This window comes from Trachurus japonicus, chromosome 21 (assembly GCF_045865225.1).
Source record: "Trachurus japonicus isolate A0001 chromosome 21, Traja_1.0".
Taxonomy (NCBI): domain Eukaryota; kingdom Metazoa; phylum Chordata; class Actinopteri; order Carangiformes; family Carangidae; genus Trachurus; species Trachurus japonicus.
The window spans coordinates 32,800,696-32,813,968 of NC_140927.1; positions in this window are offsets into that span (position 1 = coordinate 32,800,696).

The following is a 13,273-nucleotide window of genomic DNA, read 5'->3' on the forward strand; positions in this document are numbered from 1 at the left end:
AGCTCAAACATCAAGTGAAGGAACAACCACAAAACGCTAAGTTGTGATATGAATTATATTTTATCATCATCTGTGAGATGGAGTTTATTATAACAGGTTTTTATACTGCAGCATACATTATGTTTTACAAACTCATATTAAAATCTTTTTGACTCTATAAGGAACTATAGTCATTATTAAAACCAGATTTTAAAAAAAGTTGATAAAATAAAATACAATAAATATAAATTATAAGTAAAATACAAGTAGTTCAAGACTGAATTTAACAGTGTTATATTATTAAATGTGTTTATTTAGATGCACATATGTAAATGCATTAGAATATCTAAATCTCTATATCTCTGAAACTACTTCATATGTTTTAAGGACTTTAATCAATAATTAATCATTACATTTATACATACATACATTAAAATATGCAGTTTACACACATAAATATACACACATACACAGGTTTATGTGTTAAATCTACAGTATATGTCCAATCTGTTTTATATTTCCCTTTGACTTTTCTTTCATAGTTCTCCAAAAACTCATTTGTGTCGTCGTCGTTGAATCCAGATCAACACGTCGACGTTTCTCTTGATTTGTTCCAGTAGAAAAAACTTTAACTTGAGACTAAAATAACTCGTAAAGACACGGACACACACACTGCTGCTTCGCTGCTTCGCTGCTGCTTCGCTGCTGCTTCGCTGCTGCTGCTTATATTTGTGCTGGACCACGTTTGCGTGTGTTTTGCGATTGTATATATATATTCGTGTGTTGTTTCTTTCTCACAAATAGGAATAACTGAGTCTCAGTGTGTGTGTTTGTGTGTGTGTGTTTGTGTGTGTGTGCGTCTCAGTCGAGCACCTCTCCACAACAATCAGACGGCCGGTGGGATGAAAGGCAGCGAAGCCGGAGAGACGCGGCGTGTTTACAGGAGAGAAACTTGAATAACAGGTTGCGGCGGTCACCGGCTGTAACTGGAGCTGAGTGTGTGTGTGTGTGTGTGTGTGTGTGTGTGTGTGTGTGTGTGTTTGCTGCATGCAGGAGGGCGACCGGCTTTGTTATCCCACAGTGACACCACATATTTGGACCGGCAATCAAATAAACTCTGGCTGGGGTTCTGTTCTGGGGGGCCTTTGAAGAGAAAGAGACAGACAGAGAGACAAAGAGACACGAGCTGAGTTTCCATCACAGGTTTACGCAAAATAAAAGCAATTTTTCTGAAATACCGAAAAAGTATTTTAGTGTTTCCATTGAAAAGGTGTTTTGCGAATGAGCCGTAACTCTCGTAAAGCCGTGTCTTATAGCGATATCCCCTAATTATCTTAAAGGTCCAGTGTGTATAAATGGAGGTAAAACCCGTGACTTCCAGCGTTCAGATTCTAGTTTCCTCCCGTCGGGAAAGTGACAGCCGGCCGTACAAACATGGCGGCGCAAGATGGCGACCCTCTCTAAAGCCAGACCCTTGTTATATATATATATATGTAGATATAAAAGAAGAATTATGATCAATAATCAATAGAAAAAAAAAACACAAAATGTGGCAACATACCACACACTAGACTGGGTGAAGAGGATCTATGATTTATTGAGCAACGCGTTTCGCATAAGGCATCTTCAGGCTCGAAGAATTATAAGGCTACGGAAACCAAACAGGTTTTATTTTATAGCGATTATATACTTGTACAAATATATTTATAGGTAGTATATACTATATTCAGATTTTAACAATAAACCTTGACAATTATTACAAACTGGCCCTTAAAATTTTCGTCCCACGATACTTCACGTTGAGGAAGATGGATGTAAGTGTCTTGCGTTTCCATGGCGTTGGGACAGCGATCTGTTGAAGGCAGATGTTGAATATATCATATATTATTTATTCTATATATTAAAGGGATAGTTCAACATTTTGGCAAATTGTTCCAAAAATAGCTTGCACCGACAATTAAAGGTAACGAACCTACTGCTATGACTATAGGGATTATGGCAATGGGCCGATTTGCCAAAATGTTGAACTATCCCTTTTAAGTGTGGCAATGGCCAGGGATTAGGGATTTCTGGGAGAGGGTTTCACAGACCAACAACTATGGAAACAAAACTTCAGGATGAGTTTGGGATGCGTTCAACAAGCTGCGTGATGTTGATACAAAAACTCACCTCAGAGCGTCAAACTGTTTTATTTGAGAGGTTTTTTTTAAATGTAGGCGTTTACATGATATTTAGGTTTTGCGCATTTAATTTCATTTAATTTCATCATTTCATAACCTTTATTTATATTCAGTGACATATTGAGGAGTAACCTCATTTACAATATAGCCGAGATGAAACACAAAACATATAAGGAAGGACAGAAGACAAGACATTTGAAACATACAATGAGGTAAGTTTCAGATGAGTTTGCAGAGTGTTGCAGGTTGTAGGTGCAACAGTGAGAGAAAAACTGGTCTTTCCAAGTTGGGTGTTAAAGGGATAGTTCACCCAAAATTGAAATTTCACTCATTATCTCCTCCCCCTCATGTGAAATTTCAGAGTCCTCCATGGCTTCTCTGAGTTACAGGGGGTCTCGGCGTAGCAGTGCATGTCCATATAACGGTTGCAAATGGATACCAACTGTCTTCGTAACAAAAAGACACACCAAAAAACATCCAAATACCTCCATGCTGCTCGTATGTAATGTCCGTCTTGTATTGAAGCCCTGAAATGCGAAATCGTTCCGAAAAAAATTAAATTCTAAAGTCTATATTTCAAGCTTCTCTCCTCTTCCTGGTCCGTCCAAAGCATGGAGGTATCTGGATGTTTTTTGGTGTGTCTTTTTGTTACGAAGACAGTTGGTATCCATTTGCAACCGTTATATGGACATGCACTGCTACGCCGAGACCCCCTGTAACTCAGAGAAGCCACGGAGGACTCTGAAACTTCTCCCAGCCCTTATTAGTCCACATGAGGGGGAGTATAGATAATGAGTGAAATTTGAATTTTGGGTGAACAACTATCCCTTTAAAAATAAATAAAATCCAGTGTCGATCACACCTGGTAGATAGCGAGGGCCATCCAACTTTGGAATACAGGTCACAGTGATGAGTGTTGTAGTAATAAACCTCAGGGCCGAGTGATAAACGGTGTCAAGTGGATGTAAAGTTGTAGCTGGTGAAAAGCCTGGACATGTATAAGATGAAAAGGAAATGGAAACACAACTACAGAGAGAGAGAGAGAACAGTTATGTGCAGAGCTATGGTTGCCAGGAACTCTCTACCAGTTCATATTGCTCATGAAAGTAACAAAGATCGGTTTAAAATGCTGTTAAAACAGTTTCTCTTAGAATTTAATGAAATATGATTTAGGTTATGAAGAGGACCGGCTACAGTTGTGGTTGTACCCTTTTTCTTGGAGTGTATGTGTATGAGTAGTTGAAGTGCATGGTTGCAGTTACTTCAGACAGTCCATGCTTATTTATGTGATCTATTTATTTTTATTTATTTACTTTGCAGGTGTACTCAAGGTATTGAAGTATTATATAGTATTATATATAGTAATCTGAGTAGAGAAATGCTGATGTCTGTGTTGTCTGTCACATGTCTGTCAGATGTTTTCTGTGGTTTGTTCATTATTAGGGAGCCTTGTCGTTTGTTCTTGTTGTGTCATGTATAGGGTTGCAAAGGGGCGGAAAATTTCCAGTAAATATCCGGTAAATTTCCAGAAACTTTCCATGGGAAGTTAAGCTGGGGAATATTGGAAATATTCCAAATTGGAAACTTTCCATGGGAATTATGGGAATTTATGGGAATTTAATTCTTGTATGAACAATCAATACTTTTACTGAACAACAAAAACATGAATGTTGACTAAAATACTACTATATATATATATATATATATACTATATTACTACTACTACTACTTGATCAATGAAAACATTCTTGCCAAGTGTTTTCGCTTTTGTCCGTCTTGCGCCGGTCCAAGAATTTCACCGTGCGCGCGGAGGCTCATGGGAAATGTAGTGAAAACACTTCGCTTTCCATAGATATTCAAGTGTACTTGCATTAAATCTGGTTGTTTTAGTATGCTACAATATATTTTTCACAACTATATTTAAGTTCCCTGTTAAGGACCAACCTTCAATTTTGTAAATTTCTGATTTATTCCCTTTTATTCCCATATATTCCCGTTAATTCCCATATATTCCCATTAATTCCCATGGAAAGTTTCCAACTTTGAATTTTACAACCCTAGTCATGTATAAATGTATGTTTCTCATGTGTATATGTGAATGTTTCTGTGTATGTTGTGTGTATGTGGGACCCCAGGAAGAATAGCCGATGCTGCTGCAGGTGCTAATGGGGATCCTAATAGAGGAAAGAAAGGAAAGAAAGACGGTGTTTTAAGACGAGGACACACAGGAGTCGTGTGCATCAGAGAGTTTAAACCCCGAGGAGCAGCAGAGGAGCTTGGAGCGCTGCTATTGGCCAACAGGGAGCAGTAGAGACCTGGGAAAGCCTGAGGAGAGCTCAGTCCACCGCGCTGGGCCCAGACCCCCAGGCTGCTGCTGTGAAACATCTCTCAGCAACAACTCTGCATATACAACAGTTCCTGCATGAAACAAATGTGACAGATGTGTGTGTGTGTGTGTGTGTATGTGTGTGTGTGTGTGTGTGTGTGTGTGTGTGGTGTTTTCCTGTTGTTGTTTCCATGTGAGCGGTATCTGGTGGCCTTGTGGCACCGCAGACATCCCTCCAAATGACAGTCTAATCAGAATACATGTCCATGTGGACCGGCACCGCTCATTACTCTGCTAAGTATAGGACCGCCGCTCAGCTCCTCGCCGCTCAGCTCCACGCCACGCCAAATGCTTTATGATGAACCCGTGTGTGTGTGTGTGTTAAAAAATATGTGTCCTGTGGGAATTTATCTGTGAGTGAGTGGATGAGTGGATGTCACGTCACGGTTTTCCTGCAGCCCGTCCTCGGCCGGCGTGAAGCGCATCTGATGCTTCATGTGGTGATCAATGATCGGTCGGTGATCGGTGATCGGCTGCTGCAGCTTCAGGCTCACGACTCGTCTAAAGCTGCAACAATTAATCGATTAATCACATGATAATAATTAGTTGAGTCGTTTTTTTTTAAAGCAAAAAAAAAGTCCAGATTCTCTGATTCCAGCTTCTTAAATGTGAATATTTCTGGTTTCTTTGTTCCTTTATGACAATAAACTGAGTCTCTCTTTGGTTTGTGGACAAAACAAGACATTTGAGGTACATATTTCAGTTCAGATAGATAGATAGATAGATAGATAGATAGATAGATAGATAGATAGATAGATAGGAAAGGGAAATGACAATGCCCTGCTCCAGTTAAATGGAGTAACGGTGATGTACTGTAGGCCTACTTGGCATTCACATTCCTGAAAATCCGAAAGATTTAGTCAAGATAAATTTATGAACGAAAAATAGAGAAAGTAGAAAAAGTATCGCGACCATGGAGAGGAAATATCTTGTCACTGCAAGGAAGAGTAATATTAATTAATATAAGACATTTGAGGACGTCGTCTGGTGGTTTGACAAACACTGATTGATAATATTTTTCAACCTTTTTTAACATTTAATTGACCAAACAACTAATCGATGAAATGAAAATAATGGTTAGTTACAGCTCATGAGTCATTATTGATTAGACTGAATCAGTTGAATGTTTGCACTGTTCGTTATAACTTCAAATTTAAACTTTATATATAAATGTCATTGATCTGATCATTTCTGCATCGTTTTCACTCAGAAACATAAACTTTACTGGATGGAGATGATGGGATGTTTGTTTGGTTTTGGTCCGGTACCAAACACACACGTCTCGTTATGCGTCCTCGTTGTTGTTGTCCGGGGCGTCTCCGTGGCAACATGGTGCTGACGATGCACAACAACGTTCAGACTCATTTTACCTTTTTTTATTGAAATAAAATAGAATAAAATAAAATCGCACCTTTTTGAGATGTATAGATATTGACCTTGGTCATGTTGTGATTTTAAATTAATTATGCAGCTTAATCAAATAAAACTATTATTTATTGTCTCAATTATGCAGTTGGTAGAACTTTTTTATTATTTATTAAAACACAAAAAATGCAGCTAATAATAATAATCATATGATAAAAAATAATGTCAAACCTTCTCTTGTTGCAGCTTTTCGAAGTATAAAGATTGATTCTACAAAAACACAGTCTGTCATGTTGTGTAGTTACAAAATTGACAAAAATAAGAATTGACAGAACAAGAGAAAATAAAGTTGTGTGTTTTTACAGCAGTTCAGTGTATTAAACATCATTCATAGTTTTTTAATGTGTAATATAATATTGTTGTACTCGCTGTGACATAATCAAATATTCTGTCAGGATCTTGTTATTGATTTTAATACTAAAGCACCGGCCTGGCTCCTCCGTGAACCCACAGTCACTCAGTGTGTGTGTGTGTGTGTGTGTGTGTGTGTGTGTGTGTGTGTGTGTGTGTGTGTGTGTGTGTGTGTGTGTCTCTGTGTGTGTGTGTGTGTGTGGTTGCTGGGGCGGGCCGGCTGCCAGTGTGAATAGGAAGTTGCAGCTCCACAGAGAGAAACTGTCCATGTCGCTGCTGTGGAGTGAATGAAAACAGTTCAGTCTGGACCTTCACCTGCTCAGCCTGCACGCAACAACAACATACACACACTAACACACAACACACAACAATAACACACTGCAAAAACTCAAAATCTTACCAAGAATAGGCCCATTTGTCTTATTTCTAGTCAAAACTAATCTCATTATACCTAAAATAAGACTCTACACATTAAAAAGCAGCTTGTTTTTAGACACTTTTTACTTCTTTTAAGCAGATTTTCACTTGAAATGAGTAGAAAAATCTGACAGTGGAGCAAGTTTTTCTTTTTTATTACAAGCACAAAAAACTTGCATGTGTTTGAAACAAGTGAAAATGATCTAAAAACAAGTTAATTTGTAGGTGATGAGTCTTATTTTAAGTGGATAGAGATTAGTTTTGACTAGAAATGAGACATTTTGACAAGAAATAAGACAAATATTCTTGGAAAGACTTTGAGTTTTTACAGTGCAGCAGCAACAACACAAACAGACACACACAGACACACACTGGCCGGCCGGTGCAGCTGGGTTCCCAGGCTTCGGTCAGCGTGACCCGGCCGGTCGACGCTGTGGTCAGGATGATGAAGGAGATGGGCAGCAGGAAGCAGAGCCTCATCCACAAAGGCGCCTTCAGTCCGGGCCAGTCGAGGGCCCTTTCTCGCCACCGCTGCCACCGCCGTCGCCGCCGCCGACCGACCGACGCACCATAAACACACTGGACGAACGTAGTTGACCACATGAGACCAGGAACACAGACGGCACCAACCAGCCATGAAGAAACTCTCAGCTCACCGCTTTGATCCGGTTCACAGCTCCACCTCAGCTCCACAATGCCCGTTATTATCATTTAATCATGCAACATCCAATCATCTACTAAACCAGGGGTGCCCAAATTCTTCTCAGTGAAGGGCCAAAAACGAATCGGGGTGGAGGGTCGCGGGCCAAAATTAAACATTCAAATTAAATATGCCTATACAATAGGTTAAAGCAGAAGTAAGCGGAATATTTGTGTTAATATAAGTCTTAAATAGTTCTATCTTCCGACAGCAATCACTTACATAGAGTGTTTGGTCTGAAACACGGGTCTGTCAGTCACTCTGCTCTGAGCCCAGGAGAAAACTTTCCTTGTATCCTACAACCTTTATCCAATGAGGAGAGAGAACGGCATAAAGGGGCGGTCCTCTCTGTGTGTGCAGCCAAGGGATGCGCCTGAATGTGGTGACGTAGGGACGAGGGCGGGGACTGCTAACTCCATCTGCTGACAAGAAGCTGCGTTCCAGGCAGGCTTTTGAAACCGTAAATTACAGCTTCAAGTCACGACTTACGACTTTGTAGCGTTCCAGGCAACCCACTCGTGTTTTTCCGACCTGTTTTACCAGTGAAAGTCACTATAACGGCCACTCGTAACTGCTGACCTGTGAACTCGTACCAGTTCGATCTGGTACGAGTTCACAGGTTGGAAAAACACGAGTTACGGGTTGCCCTGAACGCACCATAACGTCTTGTCAGCCGATGGAGTTAGCAGCCGTTCTCTCCTCACTGGATAAAACTTGTAGGATACGATAAATGTTTTCTCCTGGGCTCAGAGCAGAGCAGAGTGACTGACAGACCTGTGTTTCAGACCAAACACTCTATGTAAGTGATTGCTGTGGGAAGATAGAACTATTTAAGACTTATATTAACACAAAAATATTGCTTACTTATGCTTTAATTGTGCAAAATAAACACTCATACAAAGTATTTTTTAAATAACACTATTGATTATTGTGTTTCACTGTTAAACAGTCCAAACGGCCCCTAAATGGGCGCATTTTGGGACAGTGCGAGTCAATTTTTCATCTACTTGTGCACATGTGCCACCAGTGAATTTGCCTGTCTTTTGTTTTGTAACGCTGGTGAAACATGAAAGGGGAGACTCAAAAAATCTGATGTTTGTAATTACAGGTGGCAGGTCAATGTGTGTGAGTATTGTGAATAATAACTTGCCCTGCAAATCAATTTACAAGTGTATGCCCCTAAATTTTCTACATGCTCTCCTAAAATTTTAAATTAGGGGCCACTGTGCTCCTAGTGAAAACTGTTAGTGTGGAGCCCTGCTGTTAAAACAAAGCAAAGTTACTGGTACTGGTAGGTCTGGTTGAGAAGGGCATCGTCTGCTACTTGTGTTGTCCCCAGAGAAGCAGAAGTAAGCGATCCGGTGGTTTTGGCTAACTTCCTGTCAGCCGATGGAGTTAGCTGTACCCGCCCTCGTCCCTACGTCACCACATTCACGCGCATCCCTTGGCTGCACACACAGAGAGGACCGCCCCTTTATGCCGTTCTCTCTCCTCATTGGATAAAGGTTGTAGGATACAAGGAAAGTTTTCTCCTCGGCTCAGAGCAGAGCAGAGTGACTGACAGACCCGTGTTTCAGACCAAACACTCTATAGAAGTGATTGCTGTCGGAAGATAGAACTATTTAAGACTTATATTAACACAAATATTCCGCTTACTTCTGCTTTAATCATGCAACATCCAATAATCTACTAAACAATTACTTCCACTGAATCTGTCAATGTGTCCTCTATAGTTAAAAAAACATTGTTTATGTTAATAATAATAGACTTAGACTTATTGTCATTGTCATAATAATCAGGGTTCCCACGCGTCCTGGAAAATCTGGAAAACCTGGAAAATGGTTCACCAACACATGGAAAATGAGAAAAAATGTCCTGGAAAAGCTTGAGTTGTCCTGGAAAATGATTTATCACAGCTACCAGAGCTCTGTTTGACCTTTTCAGACCCTTCTAAGGATTTTGTTTCCAAAAAAAAAAAACACGTTCGTGCTGTTCTATGATAAATTTGTCATAATTTCTAAGCGTTTAAGAGATTATTTCATAGAAAGTCATTTCAGCACCATTGGAGCTACATAAAACATGTATTTGGGCAGTTGTGCTAACATATTCTCCAAGCTATTACTCTCCCTTTCATTTTACAATGTATAAAACAGGAACATTTGAACAAAGGAAGTCACATTTACTCATTTTTCCATCCAGATTAATAGACTGGTACTTCAAGCCATGTAATGGAGGCACTAAAGCAGTTCAGGTCTCCGTGATCTTATCTATCTGATCCATTTTCACCACCAACTCAGTCTATACATGATGTAGATTTCGTATTCCGGTGTTGGTGCGTTGGGTTGTAGCCACCATTATTATCATTTAATCATGCAACATCCATTAATCTACTAAACAATTACTTCTACTGAATTTGTTCAATGTTTCCTCTATAGTTAAAAATCATAGTTTATGTTAATAATAATAATAGATTTAGACTTGGATACTGTGTCATAATAACACAGTTATAAATAACGAGATATCGTTTAATTAGAGCAGCTTAGTACTGATGCAGAACTAGTGCAAAAGTGCATATTACATTACACTGATGTCCAGATGAAACCAGCAGGAAAAAGAAAAGTGCATTTTGTGCATAATACAATACTGAGCCACACATACACACATACAAGTTCTTAACACAGAGGATCAGAAAGACGGTTAAAAACAATGAGATATAATCCAGCAGGAACAATAAATCAACAGAGAGACACTGAAACTGGCAGAACTAAGAACAAGTGAAGAGGCAAAGACACATGCAGCTCAGATAAAACCAAGAAAAACTTTATGAGAAGGAGACTTCAAAGTCGACTGACTCAGAAAACTTCAACAAACTGAAGCTACGATCAGTTTAATAAATTAGATTTGACAGAAACCTACAGTGCTTCTTTTACCTGAGCTTCTTTTATTATAGAGATCAGGATTATGACTTCAGTCACTAAGATCAATCTGGACTTATTATTATTATTAATATTAATATCAACATAACTCATGTAAATGAAAAAGAACTGGTGTTTGTTTTAACGTTGAAATAAAACACAGAGAAGGAGCTTTTATTTTAATCGTCTTTTCAAAATGAAGCTCGGTGCTGTGATGATGATGATGATGATGATGATTTTCTTCCTTCTTCGTCGTGCATAATGATTATTTTCATTCAGCGTTTTTTAAATGGACTTTGAATTGCTGCGTATTTAAAAAGGTGTTGTGGCGGTGCAATCAGGCTTCTGTGTAATAAAGGACGATTATAAAGATGTGAAGTTTCTCCTGTGCGACGGCCACAGATGCTCTAATGCAGGACGACGTATAAATCATTGAAGGAGCTACTGTAAAAAAACAAGTAGCCGTAAAGCTGCATTATCTCCACTTTAAAGCTGAGTTAGGGTTTTTTTTTTTTCATCCGTCCGTCTCTCGAATAACTAACTGTCGATCAGTAAAAAAAAAACAGCCGCTAATGATGGACGTTCATAATCATCTATTGGTTTTCTACATTTTAAATGATTATGAATTAAATAATAGCGATTAATGCATTCACTTTGAATTTGACTTTTGATCGTTGACGCTTCACGTCATTAATTCATGCAGATTCTGAGCCGTTTATCTGCTACGGTTTATTTAAATAGTGTATGTTCTCTGTGTTAAATATACATACAGGCATTAATAGAAGCATTAGAGGTTCCTCCATTCCTTTTGAAATCTCATCGACGGCCTCGCTGCTCTCCGACAGGACGAAGCTGCTGCTGCTGCTGCTGCTGCTGCTGCTGCTTCTTTACCTGAGGAGAAGTTTGCAGTTTGCAGTTTGCAGTTTGCATTTCGCACGCAGCTCACATCCACATCAAAGAGCTCCAAACTTTATCAAAATTAATAGTTACAGCAAAAAATACAAGATAAGGTGAGGTGGAGCATTCACATTTCAGATTCTTATCCAGATTAATGAAGATATTGATCTTGAGATTGAAGTTTTTCTTTTTTTTTTAATGGTTTAACCATGTTGGGCTCGGCGGGTCGCAGCAGGTCAGGAGGAGATAGCGTGAGAATCAGCCACCTTTTTATTATTACATCTCCTATAACCAGCAGATCCCCCCCCCCCCCTCCATAAAAATACCCATAAAATAACCTCTTCATCTGGATCATTAACCCCCCTCCTGCCTGAAAACAATAACGCTGTAAAACAATTTTATTTTTACTGGAGTTATAAAGAAGTATAACCTGCTGTAACTGCTGAACATGTATTTCATTTTAATGGGGAGGATGCTGCTGTTTTATAGAGGGGGGGTCACATGATCGAACCATCAATACACACACACACACACACACACACATAGGGAAGGGGATGGATGTGCAAACACACACACGCACACACACATGCAGATGAGTGAGGATTGATGGGCTGAGTGAGAACAGACCTCTGTGTTCAGAGCAGATCGGTATTGCTGCTTTTTAACCTGCAGCAATTAGCCGACAGGAAAAGGTCTGGTCACTGGAAAATGTAATCACGCAAATTAGCCGCGCGATGCATCAACCCAACAACATAACATAACGTACTGTACCGCACGCACACACATCGCACACACACGTCTTCTTTATTAGGTCCATGATGCACGAAGTTATGGATTCAGCATTTGTTCATATCAGCGTTGAAGGATGGCAGATAACTGGCCGTGCTAATCCGGTAATGCTTTTTACAAATGGTCAAATTAACATTGAGCAGTGTTGATTAAGGTGCACACACACACACACAAAAGAAAAATCTGATAGTGGAGCAAGTTTTTAAGATTTTTCTACTTATTTCAAGTAAAAATGTGTTTGAAACAGGGCCGGCTGTACGCAGGGGCGAGAGGGGGCAGCGCCCCCTCAAATAAATGTCTTGCCCCCTCAAATCCAAATTTTGGAAGTTGAGAAAGCACATTTTAATATACTCAAAAAATGTGTATATTACAAGTTGACAAAATGATCTGCAGTAGCACAAAAATCCGCCGAAAAAGGGACACTGTTCTTTTCTAAAATGTTCTGTTCTTTTTTCTTTTTTTTAGTATTCATACTGTAAGACTACCTTTCAGTTTTGTAAATCTTGACCATAGTAGACCCCCCCCCCCCTCTTCTCAGAGTACACCAGAATGCTTCACTCACATTTTAAAATCACAAAAATTTTCTGGGGGGGGGATGACCCCAGACCCCCCTACAGGGGTTTAGCTACTCACCTTTTTCACCCCCTTTGGGTTTGCAATGCATATGTACCCCTAACCCCCCATATAATGTGGCTCTTTGCATTACGACAGTAACAAATTGGGGCTCTAAGACCCTGGTTGGCCCCCCGGCCCCTAGTTGGACAGGTCTGAAGGTAGAGGCCTGACAAAGTGCAATCCACTTCTCCAGGTTGGGGTTGGACACATAGCCAACAACCCAACTCAATAAAGTTACTATAAGCACGGAGAAAAAAAAGTGCTGGAGCTTGATGTGTTCACTTGATGCCCCCTTCACATTTCTGACTGCCCCCTCATATATGCCCCTAGAACCGGCCCTGGTTTGAAACAAGTGAAACTGATCTAAAAACAAGTACATTTTTAGGTGATGAGTCTTATTCTAAGTGGAAAGAGATTAGTTTTGACTAGAAATGAGACATTTTGACAAGAAATAAGACAAATATTCTTGGAAAGATTTTGAGTTTTTGCAGTGCAGCAACAACATCACAAACAGACACACACTGGCCGGTGCAGCGCTGGTGTCACACCCTCAGGGGTCAAAGTGTGGCTTCGGTTACACTCGGCATTGACAAGTGACAGCGCTCGTAAAACAGCGTCG